Source organism: Myxocyprinus asiaticus, chromosome 26 (assembly GCF_019703515.2).
Source record: "Myxocyprinus asiaticus isolate MX2 ecotype Aquarium Trade chromosome 26, UBuf_Myxa_2, whole genome shotgun sequence".
NCBI classification, from domain to species: domain Eukaryota; kingdom Metazoa; phylum Chordata; class Actinopteri; order Cypriniformes; family Catostomidae; genus Myxocyprinus; species Myxocyprinus asiaticus.
Window position 1 is genome coordinate 23,570,797 of NC_059369.1, and position 12,743 is coordinate 23,583,539.

Here is a 12,743-nt window from a genome sequence, read left to right on the forward strand (position 1 = left end):
AAGAAACAGTAAGAGCAGGTGTAATTTGACTGATTAAAATGTTCATTGAAACAAGAATGTCTGCTCTCTTGTTTCTCACCCAGTCACACTTAGGATTCAGATAGCACTGTAATTATTGTATCTTGGTGAGAGGTACAGGCTTTCATGATTAAACACATCAATTTGAAACCAGCAGATATGAGAGAACAAGGCAGCAGGCATTGAAGAATGTGTCGAAGACTAGATTTAAATATCTTTAGACAGGAAGTTGGGGAGAGTCGTTTTGGCTCATGGTCATCACATGGACAAGTGCCTACAAAAATCCAACACTGTTTTTCCTACTTAGTGAAGTTCCATTGCTCTGAGGAGGGAGAGAAAGATATTATTCATAGATATGCCCAACCACACCATCTGCCAGCCCACATCCTGTATGTTTTGCCATCTCCATGGAGCAAATCAGTTTTCTTACCCCACTCAAGTCTCCTCATACTTAAATTAGTCCTTTGGACGTTATTGTACTGTCATAATTAATTGTAATAATTTGCCGAGTTGGCACGTGTGAGAACGTAGCTGAATTTGTTATTCAGATGATTTACCACCTGTTTGCGAGCCTGTGATTCTTGGTGAGCTGCCATGCAAGAAAGGCATTTTAGAACACAAAGGGACCTTTCGTCTGTCACAGAGATCTACTTATTACCATTTCAGGATGGACAGTCTGAGAGGAGGCTGAAGCTCACCAGTTTACCAGGCTGGAAAATATTGTAAATATCAGATGCCCGCAGCCAAAGCCATGGTGGCTATTATTGTGTGTGGTTGCATAATTGATCTTAAATAGTGCACATCCATAGACAAAATAAGGGGAGGTATGATATAAATCAGCCTATTTAACCTTTTTGTTTGTGCCCTCTTAGACTTACAGTGACACCTTGTGGTGTGGATGCAGCATCATTCAAAATCAATAGTTTTCAGTTACAGATGCCATTGTAGAAATTCACTATTCACAGTCAGCCATGAATAAATAATGTCCAATAACAGGGTGGTAACTGAGATTAAGTGAGTAGTTTTTGGCTGGTAATGTGATCCTAACATGACTGTCCCCATGAGGGGACCCCTTACATGTAGAATAAAACAGCTTTTATAAGGTTACTGACATGACAAGTGTCCTCATCTCATGTGAGTGCTCATGATTTTATACATATGTTTCAAAATTACAATAAAATTAAAGGAGTAAAACTTTTTAATGAGATAAAAATTACTGAGTGAACCTTTAAGGAACACAAACTGCTTGTTATTAAAATCTTCTCAATTAGGCATTAAAATATAACATTGGATAACATTTTAATGCAATGATATTTGAAATTAATGTGAATACAATTTATGTGATTTTACCACATAAAAATGTGATTATGTGATTTTAGCACATATAAACCCCCCTTACGCATGGTCTCGTGTGGCTTATTGCTTTTATAAAATAATAGAACAGCGATATAACAAAAGACACCAATTTCCAATAAATAGTAACGTATTAAAGGAGTATTCTGGATTCAATATAAGTTCGACAGTCGACAGCATTTGTGGCATAATGCTGATTACCACAAAAATGAGTTTCGACTTGTCTTTTCCTTGTCTTTAAAAAAGCACAAATCAAGGTGACAGTGAGGCACTTACAGTGGAAGTGAATGTTGCTAATTTTTGGAGGGTTTAAAGGCAGAAATGTGAAGCTTATAATTTTATAAAAGCACATACATTAATTCCTTTGTTAAAACATATGTATTATTTGAGCTGTAAAGTTGTTTAAATTGTAATTTTTAGTCATTTTAGGGTTTTAGGGGTTGTTGACATTACATCGTCATGGCAACAAAGTTGTAAAATTGGCTATAACTTTACACAGAAAAGGTTAATAAGTTATTTTATCACACTAAAATCGTATTTACATGCATGTTGTTTATGTCTTGTGTCTATACTTTTGAAACAGTGAGTATTTTAACATTCAGAAATTGGCCCCCATTCACTTCTGTTGTAAGTGCCTCACTGTAATCCAAATTTTTTGTTTATTTTAAAGAAAAGGAGAGATGAGTCAAAATGAATTTTTGTGGCAATCAGCATTATGCCACAATGCTGCTGACTGAGCTTTACATGTATTGAACCTGGAATATTCCTTTAATAATTATCACAAACAATTATTTTAATATACAATTAAGTAATATACTGTAATTCATTATTCTGACTGTTGGCTAACATGAGCAACTTCATGCAGAATGTGCACTCACCGGTTTGCGTTTATACTCACTTTACAAAGTTTTCGAATGTTGCTCATCCAATCAGAATTTAGAGTCAGAACTATCCATTTTATAAATTTAAATTAATGTCTTCAACTTCCCAGGATCAGAAACCAACCTGCCCACACAAGCCCTCTGAGTCTCCAACATGTAACCACCCATTTGGTCCCAGTATGAGACGAGTCTGAATGTCTGAGGAAGTAGAGCTGATCTATCAGTCCCATCAAAACAAAACAAAAAATGCCCCAAAGCATCCAAGCCAGGTACTGAATTCAAGTTCAACTGTAATGCCACCCACTTGCTTTACCAACGCAAAGACTTCAGAAATGCTCAGTTTTGTTGCCGAGATATTACTGGCTTTTAGAGCTGGCAGTTGTGGAGATAGATGGATTAGCTGACTTTAATAGCTGGCACAGCAGCATTAGAGCTCAGTTGAAGCGGTAGAAGAGGAACAATACGGCACATTAGAGACAGCCAGCAAACATGAAGAGGGGGGAAAAAGCTACTTCTAATTAGCATTCATTAACTGTATGGGAAAGAGCGATTATGGTCTTTAAGAAGTGCATTAGCTAATGTTGCTTTTTCATATGTCAGCACATCTCAATTGGGATGGTGTGTCACTACATCAAAAGGTATTTGCGTTGCGCTTACAGGGTTGGCCAGGGTTTGCGTTCACATGGTGATCGCAAACAATGTTCTTTCTTACATTTGTTTGTTCTTTAAACTTGTTTGGTTCTTTAAACTCAAGCTTAAGTGGAGGTTCAGGCCTGCCACTTAAATTAATGTTATGCCTGCTTCTCCATATCGAATGACGCAAACCAAACACATATGCAGGGAAATGTAAAGTGAGAATATTTGGTTTTGGACTTCTTTTCACAGAACCTGCTCTGAAATTAAACACAGTGTTCCACATGTTGTAGATTCACAAAGCCTGGCCAATTATTTGCTCAAATTAGCCCTTTCTGAGATTGGCATATCAGCACAAATTGTTCACAGTTTTCCCGCGGTAGGAAAAAATATTTTCTTTCGCCATCATATTGACAGTCTCCCAGAGCCTCAAGGAAATTGCTTTGGGTGCACGTATTGCTGACTGCAGCCCATTCCCAGACGGTCAATATTTGTCTGTTTGTTTGCCAGTGAAGCCCATAGATTAAATGGGACAGGTTAGCAAGCCTCATCTAAACATTTAGACACTGTCATTTGAGAAGTTAATCTTTTCCCCTTATTCACGTTCTCTAATGAGATGCAAGTCAAACATTAGTCAGTCTTTTGTTGTTCTTAGCGTATTCACCTGCACAATCACTTCTATGTTATATTATGATTCATGCAGAAGAGCTTTCATTGCTTTTAGGGTCACATGTCAGCCACTGTTGATTCTATTAAACCAAATGTTTGTACAGCTCTCAGGGCATAAAAGTCTGTGATTACTGAGGAGATGTGTTGATACGGCCGTAGGTGGGGTGGGCGTGGAGCGGATGATTCAGTTACTTTTGTAAAGAGAGACAAAGATCTGACCTTGGGTCTGTTGTTTCTGTCCTTTGACAAATTGACCTACCCCAGCAACCCTGAAAAGATACAGCGCTCATTATTTCCCACAGCACACTTATAATAGGTTGTATATTTGTGAGAAGGCAGAACGACAGGAATCTCTGACCAATCTTTGTTGGATCACCGGCTCCTTCAACAAGCAACAAGAGCGAAAAGAAAAAGAAGAAAGCTTTGCTAAATTCCTGTCATCTCTTTTTCCCATGCATTGTTTCCTCCATATTGAATGGTCAAAAGAGTGCACACTAGGCCCCCCTGCACACACATGCACACACACACGGTGCTCTCCCCTCCCCCAACTTCCTTCAGCCCTGTGTGCTCAGCTAATATTGACTCTCCTGGCTAACACTGCCTCTATTGAGCTGAGCCATTCACAATAATGTTTGACCAGCATTAGAACATCATTGACATAACAGGGGAAGCGAGGACCAGGCCTTGCTAAGGTTACACGGCTAATGAAATCCAGAAGGGAAGTATATGACAGGGGAACAACAGTCAAGTTGAGCTAAATGCTGCTTCTAAACCTTACCGAATTTCTAGTGTTACTTTGTTACTTAGTGTGGCTTTTTATTAAATAAAATAAGGAAGGAGGGTGTACGGTGACGCCATGCGAAGGGCAGACGTGTGAGAGACAGCTCTGCGCACTTTGCTATTTTTTTTTATTATTTTCATGATATAATCTGGTGAAATTCGATCCACCCAGTTACACATTTACTCTTTGAGGTAAACATGGCAAAGAAGTCAAAATCCTCGGGCTCTGGAGACATTAAAAGACACTTACGGGTTCAAGATGAAAGCCCAGACAGGCCTGTGGACCGGGGACTCGATTTGGATGGCGCGGCGGGAGAAGGAATCCAGCGTCAACTGTCAAACATGTCGGTGATGTTGAGGAAGGTACTTGCGGACTTGTAGGATCTTGCTGTAAAATGTTGATCGATTACGGCGATGGAAAAAAAATTCTCTGAGCTAGTCACAAGAGTGACAGATGTTGAAAAACGAATCGATTTTTTTGGAGTCATCAGAGAGGGAATTAGCCGCTAATCCGCCCATGACCAAAGTTGATTTGGAACGTGTTCTTGAAAAGCTTGAAGATCTTGAGAATAGAAGCCGCAGGAATAACATTCGAACTGTTGGAATTCCTGAGCATGAGGAGGGCAGAGATATGGTGAAATTCCTAGAGGAGCTTTTCCCGAGTCTGCTTGACATAACAGGCCACAAGCTGGAAATCGAGCGAGCTCACAGAGTCCCAGCTCACAGCTCTGCTGAGGGAGGAAGGCCCCGATCGATTCTGGCCACATTTTTTAGATCATCTGATAAAGATCTCGTGTTGCGCCAGGCGAGGAGCAAAGGAAAGCTTTCTTGGAAGATTTACAATATTTTCTTGTTCCCGGACTTTGCGAACTCGACAAGAGAGAAACACGATCAGTTTAGAGAATGCAAGAAACTCTTACATCAGCAGAAGATCACTTTTGCTCTGATGTTTCCAGCCAGACTGAGAATTAACACCAAGGACGGCAGCAAAGTATTTACATGTCCCAATCAGGCAATGTCTTTTATTGAAACAATGGGTGAGTAACCATTGGGTGTTTTTCTTGTGAGTGGATTGACTCACTGTACATACTCTGGCTTTCGGAGGAAGCTGGGCGCCATTTTTGTTTCCTTTTGCTTTGGCTCCACCGAGTGGTTGGAGTTTGTTTTGTTTTGTGGATTAACACTTTTCCTTAAAGAAACTTTTGCATTGACAGAAGATCAATTTTACAATGAACGAATGCCTACAAAATATCTACATGCCCACACAAAGGATGTCTTTTATAAAGTTGGAGGACTGTGTAAATCATGGGATATACTTTTATGTGGCCTCCGAGTGAATTGACTCTTGACCTTCCGAGGAACCGGGATGCGTGTTTCGTTTCCTTTTCTGTTGGTTCCGCCAAGCGGTTGGAGCTTGTTTTGTTAAATAACATTACTTCGGGACAGTTATGGATGAATCTGTCAGTTCCTTGTGCTTATGCCTCCTGTTGGCTGGAGTATGATTTGTGGAGAATTTTCGTGGGTCATTGGAATGATTATGTTATCTGCTGCACTCATCAGCTGGCTTACTGAAGATTCGTTTGTCTGACGAGGAAACTGAACGGCTTTATATCGGCTGGAATTTGTTTTGTGAAGGAACACACCTTTGAGACAGTTCTGTGAATGAGTCTACACATTCTTTGTGTTTATTCTGCCTATTGGCTGGGGTTTGTTTTACAAAATATTTGATGTTATGTAATTTTGCCTTACAAATTTGTGAGGCAAAATTGAGCAATCCGATGGCAAAGTTGTCACGGGGGCTCTTGTAGGCGTACATGGACTCTTGAGTTTAAAGGAATTGACGCCGGTTGGCGCCGTCGTGCCCGGAGTTAATGCGCACCTTTTTATTTTTTCTGTTTGTTTTGTTCGGGGGGAAGTTCGGGGTTTTATTGTTGCATTAATGTTGAAATGTGGTCTTCATAATTTTGTTTTTGGCACACAATTTATTTTTTATATTATATCAAAATGTCAAATGTTAATATGAGTGTACTATCTCACTCCATGTGGAATGTGAATGGGTTGGGGCACCCCATAAAAAGAAGGAAGGTTATTACTTTTCTTAAATGTAAGAAATATGATATAGTCTTTCTTCAAGAAACTCATCTTTCCCCGCAGGAAGCTGAAAAATTTGGGAAGATATGGGGTGGACATGTTTTCTTTAGTGCTGGCTCAAGTAAGAGCAAGGGAGTCATTATATTGATTAATAAATATCTACAATTCAAATGTCTCAAACAGACTAAAGATAAATTAGGGAGAGTCATTATTGTTTTAGCTGAAATTCAAGGGCAAAGGTTGATTTTGGCTAATATTTACGCACCTAACACTGATGATCAGGGCTTTTTTATAGATCTTGAAGGGATGTTGCAAACCGCTATCACCCCTCATGATATAATTTTGGGAGGAGACTTTAATCTTTTGATGGACTCAGTCCTTGATCATAGTGAAGCAAAAGTGTGCAAGCCCCCTAGAGCAACATTAACGCTTCACAGGATGTGTAAAAATCTTGGTCTTACAGATATTTGGAGACTTTTGAACCCATCTGGTAGAGACTATACATTTTTTTCATCAGTCCATATGATTTATTCTAGAATAGATTTTTTTTTTTTATATCCAAATCCCTCATTTCATCTGTTGTTGATTGCTCAATTGGAAACATTTTACTCTCGGATCCTGCCCTGATGAGTTTAGAGGTGTTGCCACATATAGATGGCGCCTTAATGTATCCATTTTGCAAAATCCTGATTTCCAACAAATGTTAAAGACTGAAATCAGTGTTTATATGGAGACCAACTGGTCCTCGGTATCTTCTGTGGACATGGCTTGGGAGGCACTTAAGGCGGTTCTTAGGGGCCGGATCATACAGTATGCCTCATTCATCAAAAAATCCAAAGCACGAGAACTCGTGGAGTTGGAAGGAAATATTAAAAGAGCAGAGGCTCTTTATGTCAGAGCGCCGTATGTCATCTGATGGCCTCAGAGAATTGACCCGATTGAAATATAGTTATAATACTATTTTGTCGCAGAAAGTGGAGTTTTGGTTATTCAGGGCACGACAGTCATACTTTGAGTCGGGGGACAAAGCAGGGAAGCTTTTGGCTTGATATATAAAGCAGAGAGAGTCTTTTTCTACCATTCCCTCAGTGAAATCTGCTGGTGGTGAAATTTTTGCCTCAGCCATTGATATTGATAATGCTTTTAAAGAATTCTATCTTGATATTTATAGTTCCACGTCTTCGTCTGCTGATGAAGATATTAGAAACTTTGTGGAACCATTAGATCTTCCTAAACTGAAGATTGAGCAAAAAAACTCTCTTGATTCTGAGATAACCTTGGAGGAGCTTGACGAGGTAATTAAGTCCCTACCTACTGGCAAGGCTCCGGGGCCAGATGGTTTTGCCACAGAATTTTTTAGATCCTATGCTACAGAACTGGCTCCGCTTTTGTTAGAAGTTTATACTGAATCATAAAAGAATGGAGAGCTTCCCCCAACCATGACACCAGCCCGGATCAGTCTGATTCTTAAAAAAGACAAAGATCCAAGTGAGTGTAAATGTTACCGTCCAATCTCCCTGATCCAACTAGATGTAAAGATTTTGTCAAAAATTTTGGCTAACCGATTAAGTAAAGTTATGACATCTCTTAGACATGTAGATCAGGCAGGGTTTATTCGGGGCCGCAGCTCTTCTGATAACATCAGGCGTCTCATCAATATCATGTGGTCAGTAGCAAATGATCAGTCTCCGGTCGCTGCCATCTCACTTGATGCCGAAAAGGCGTTTGATATGGTAGAATGGGATTATCTTTTTAAGATTTTGGAAATGTATGGGTTCGGGAGTACATTTATTGGTTGGATTAAGTTACTTTATAAACACCCTGTAGCAGCGGTACAAACAAATGGATTAATTTCAGATTATTTTACTTTGGATAGGGACACTCGGCAGGGTTGCCCTCTTTCCCCATTATTGTTCTGTCTTGCCCTGGAACCATTAGCAGCCGGGATAAGAAAGGAGGATGATTTTCCAGGGGTGATTGCGGGAGGTGTGGCACATAAGCTTCTGCTTTACGCAGATGATATTTTATTATTCGTCTCCGACCCCACTAGATCTATGCCTTGCCTCCACATAATTATTAAATCCTTTTCCAAGTTCTCAGGATACAAAGTCAATTGGTCTAAATCCGAAGCTTTGGCTTTGACAGCGTACTGTCCAGTAACGGCCTTCCAGCCGGGAGCCTTCCAATGGCCCAAACAGGGCATTAAGTATTTGGGAATTTTATTCCCAGCAAATTTGTCTGATTTAGTTAGAGTTAATTTTGATCCCTTAATAAAAATGTTTTCGAATGATGTGGACAGGGGGGCTTCATTACACTTATCAATGATTGAGAAGGTTAATGTAATTAAAATTAATTGTATTCCAAAATTCAACTACCTGTTACAATCTCTCCCTGTAGATGTCCCCCTCTCTTATTTCAAGCAATTTGTTAGCATAGCGAAGTCCTTCATTTGGAATGGTAAGCGTCCCAGGTTAAATTACAATAAGTTACATAGGCCGATTGACAAAGGTGGGCTAGGCCTACCCAAGATTTTGTTTTATTATTATGCATTCGGTCTCAGACATTTGGCTCATTTGTTGCTTCGACCTGAGAGAGCCCCTCCCTGGTTTCTTATTGAACAAGAAGTTCTTGCCCCTATTTCGCCATGGCAAAGCCTTTCGATCAAACTAACCGGAGAAGTTAAGTCACACCCCATTATTTCGCATTTGCACGTGGTTTGGACTAAAGTGTCCAAAACATTTATTTAAATGTTGCCTCAAGCATATGGCTGAACCCTAAATTAAAAGTGGAGGGACACTGCCCCACACTTTTATTTATTAAAAAAAATTGCATTTTTTTTTTCCTATATGTTGAACTTTGTCTTTTTTTATGTACATATGTATTTCTATTTGTGTGTCGGTTTTTATGTGGGTATTTAGTTATTTTATATTTGTGTGTGTGTGTGTGGGGGGGGGGGGGGGGGGTGTTATAAAGGGTTATAAGTTGATTCCTAATGCATAATTTTGTGGTTAAATTTATTTTTGTCTGTCTTGGAATCAATAAAAAATTTTAATAACAAAAAAAAGAAGAAAAAAATAAGGAAGAAGAAACCGTTTCAGAGGCCATTCACATAGGGCGCGTTCTTGAATTCAAAAACAGCCATCTAATGCATCTTTGCATGGAAATAAAAAATACAAATAAAAAAACAGCGCAAACCGACGCAAGAACACATCCTGTGTAAACAGTCCTTTAGAATGGCTTTTTCATGTCATTCATCGTATTTTCTTTTAAATTAATTTAAGTATTTCCACTCATTCCCCATTTCCCTCAGTTAACTTCCATTGCTCATCTCTTGGCCATATTTCAAAGGGTTTCATATCTCTTATCTTGGATCACCATCATGGTTTTTGCTTTGAGAATTCCTTTGAATGGTATGATTCATTTGGCTCTGCCCTTGCCTTGTAGTTTATTTCCCTGCTGGGCTCTTCCTAGCAGAACGGAAATGAGAAGAGATGGAGGAGGCTGGAGTCAGAGGGCAGTGGTGCCATCTCATGCCTGTATGTGGTACTGCTGCTGGGCCCTGGTTCATGCCTTGTTTGAATGACTTCAGGTAATATTTCCACTCAGCCATGTAAGCTAAATGAAGCATATATAATGCAAATAAGTGACTGAGTGAGGGGGGGAGAGGGAGTGAGGGGAGGTGTGGAGGAGATAGCAGCACAGCCGTCTGTAGTGTTGCCGGCTGAGGCAACAGAGGGAGATGTCAGCATATTTTTTTGAATGAAAAATCTATACTGTTGCTTAGGGGAGTTGAAACAGGCCTTTTAGGATGAAAGTATTTTCCTAATGTATTGAAAATAGATTATTAAATATGGATGATTAATATTTCATGCAGCTTTTTAGGTCATATTAATAAGATTAAAGAGGGTTTTAAAGATGAAGTGTGTTGTTTTTTAATGTTAAAATATTTTCTTATATACCAGCTTAATAAGCAGACACAACTGAGCCAGTAGTGAGTTGGTTTCCCCAACAAGTTAAACACTGTGGCTCTATGGTGTCATTACAGAAAAAAAAACAAAAAATAATAAAAAAATAATAATAATTTAGCATCCTGACAAGCCCAACACAGTAACATTGACTGGACCAGTGGCATGAGTTTGGGGCTTGACTATCTGCTTGTCCAACCAATGGTGGGTGGGGAAGTGTTTGAGAAACCTGTTTGAAAATAATAATTTGCAACTGTGCCCCCTTTTTTGCCACCCTGGTTCTGGAAGTATTTTTTCATAGGGTTTTTGGTAAATCCTTCATAATAAGTACTAAGCCATGAATCAAACCAACCAGCTCTGAGGTGAATCACAACATTACAAACTTTGATTTGAAGCAGAATAGTATTTGAAAATCTGACAAAAAGATCAGACATAAATTATTGATTTAAAGTTGTTGATTATAGAATCAATATATTTAAAGTATATTGCAAAATATTCCGATATATATATATATATATATATATATATATATATATATATATATATATATATATATAATTACATACTGTAGGGGTAGGGAGGCGACTCGATTGCATCATTCACAGTGCATCATGGGAGTGGTCATCACTACCAGACTTGTTTGGTGGGCTTTATTGGCTGTATTTCTTTGATTGGTGGATTTCTCTCTAGTGAATCATGGATAGTATAGTTCTTCACCAGGAATTCCACTTGTAAAAAATATATATATATATATATATATATATATATATATATATATATATATATATATATATATATTATTATTATTATTATTATTATTATTATTATTATTATTTAATATTTATTTTTTTTGTAAATGAAGTTGAAATAATGCCGACTGTTGCAGCATATACCTTCGAGTAACATTCTTGGTTTTCTACTTGTTTTTACTGTTTCGCTCTATTAAAATTATTGCAATTCTGTTTGGTGAAGCTAGTGGTGCAGAAATTACACTCTTTAGTTTTAAGGTTTGCATGTGTGATAGACAGTGAAACAACAGTCATCTTTTCAATCAACAGGATTTGATTCATTTTACTTTAAAGGAATGTTCCGGGTTCAATACAAGGTAAGCTCAACTGACAGCATTTGTGGCATAATATTGATTACCACAAAAAATTATTTTGACTTGTCCCTACTTTTGTTTAAAAAAAGCTATAATCTGGGTTACAATGAGGCACTTACAATGGAAGTGAATGGGGAACAATTTTTGAACATTAAAATACTCACTGTTTCAAAAGTATACCTAAAAGACATAAACAATATGTGTTAACATGATTTTAGTGTGATAATATCCAAAAAAGGATCTTGCGCTTAGTCAGACATTGTGACGTGATTGCAAATGTTTCATTCTCAATACAATCCAAATGGAAAAAATGTAACTCACTTTTATTTATCCATAAAAAGAGGGATTGTCAGCCGAGATATCCAGTGTTCTCCTTTATTTTTCCATCAATTGAAAAATGTGCAACTGAAGTGCTCAGTGCATATTAAAAAGACACAAATGTTTCGGTCCCACTGGACCTTCTTCAGCTGAATAAGACAAACACTGAAGAAGGTCCGGTGGGACCAAAACGTTTGTGTCTTTTTAATAATGCAAGTGGTTTTTGTCTTTTTAAACCCTCAAAAATTTCCCCCACTTCCATTATAACTGCCTCATTGTAACCTACATTTTTGCTTTTTTTTTAAAGTAAAAGAGGGACGAGTTGAAATTAATTTTTGTGGTAATCAGTATTATGCCACAAATGCTGCTGATTTAGCTTAACTTGTATTGAACCTGTAATATTCCTTTAATCTGAAGACAGATTCCCTGACTTTATATGGCTCAGGGAGTTTTATATCTGAATAGACAGTGTGAAAACATGGGAATAATCTAAAATGGCTGTGTGTCAGCTCAGGTGATTGTTATTTGACTTGACTTGAGTAAGGCTGCATCTGTGGTATTTAGAATTAATTATTCTAAATGTCTGTTAGATCTGAGGGCAGACCATATGCATTCACTGGACAGGTAGTATCTTGCATAACAATGCAGATTTGGCCTTTTCCACAATCTACGGTTCTTTAGTTTCTGAGATACAAACCAATTATAAACACAAAGATTCAGACACTGCCCTATCCACTAATAAAAAAACAATAATGCAAATAATTATATATTATACAGTTGAAGTCAGAAGTTTACATACACCTTAGCCAAATACATTTAAACTCAGTTTTTCACAATTCCTGACATTTAATCGTAGAAAACATTCCCTTAGGTCAGTTAGGATCACTACTTTATTTTAAGAATGTGAGATGTCAGAATAATAGTAGAGAGAAT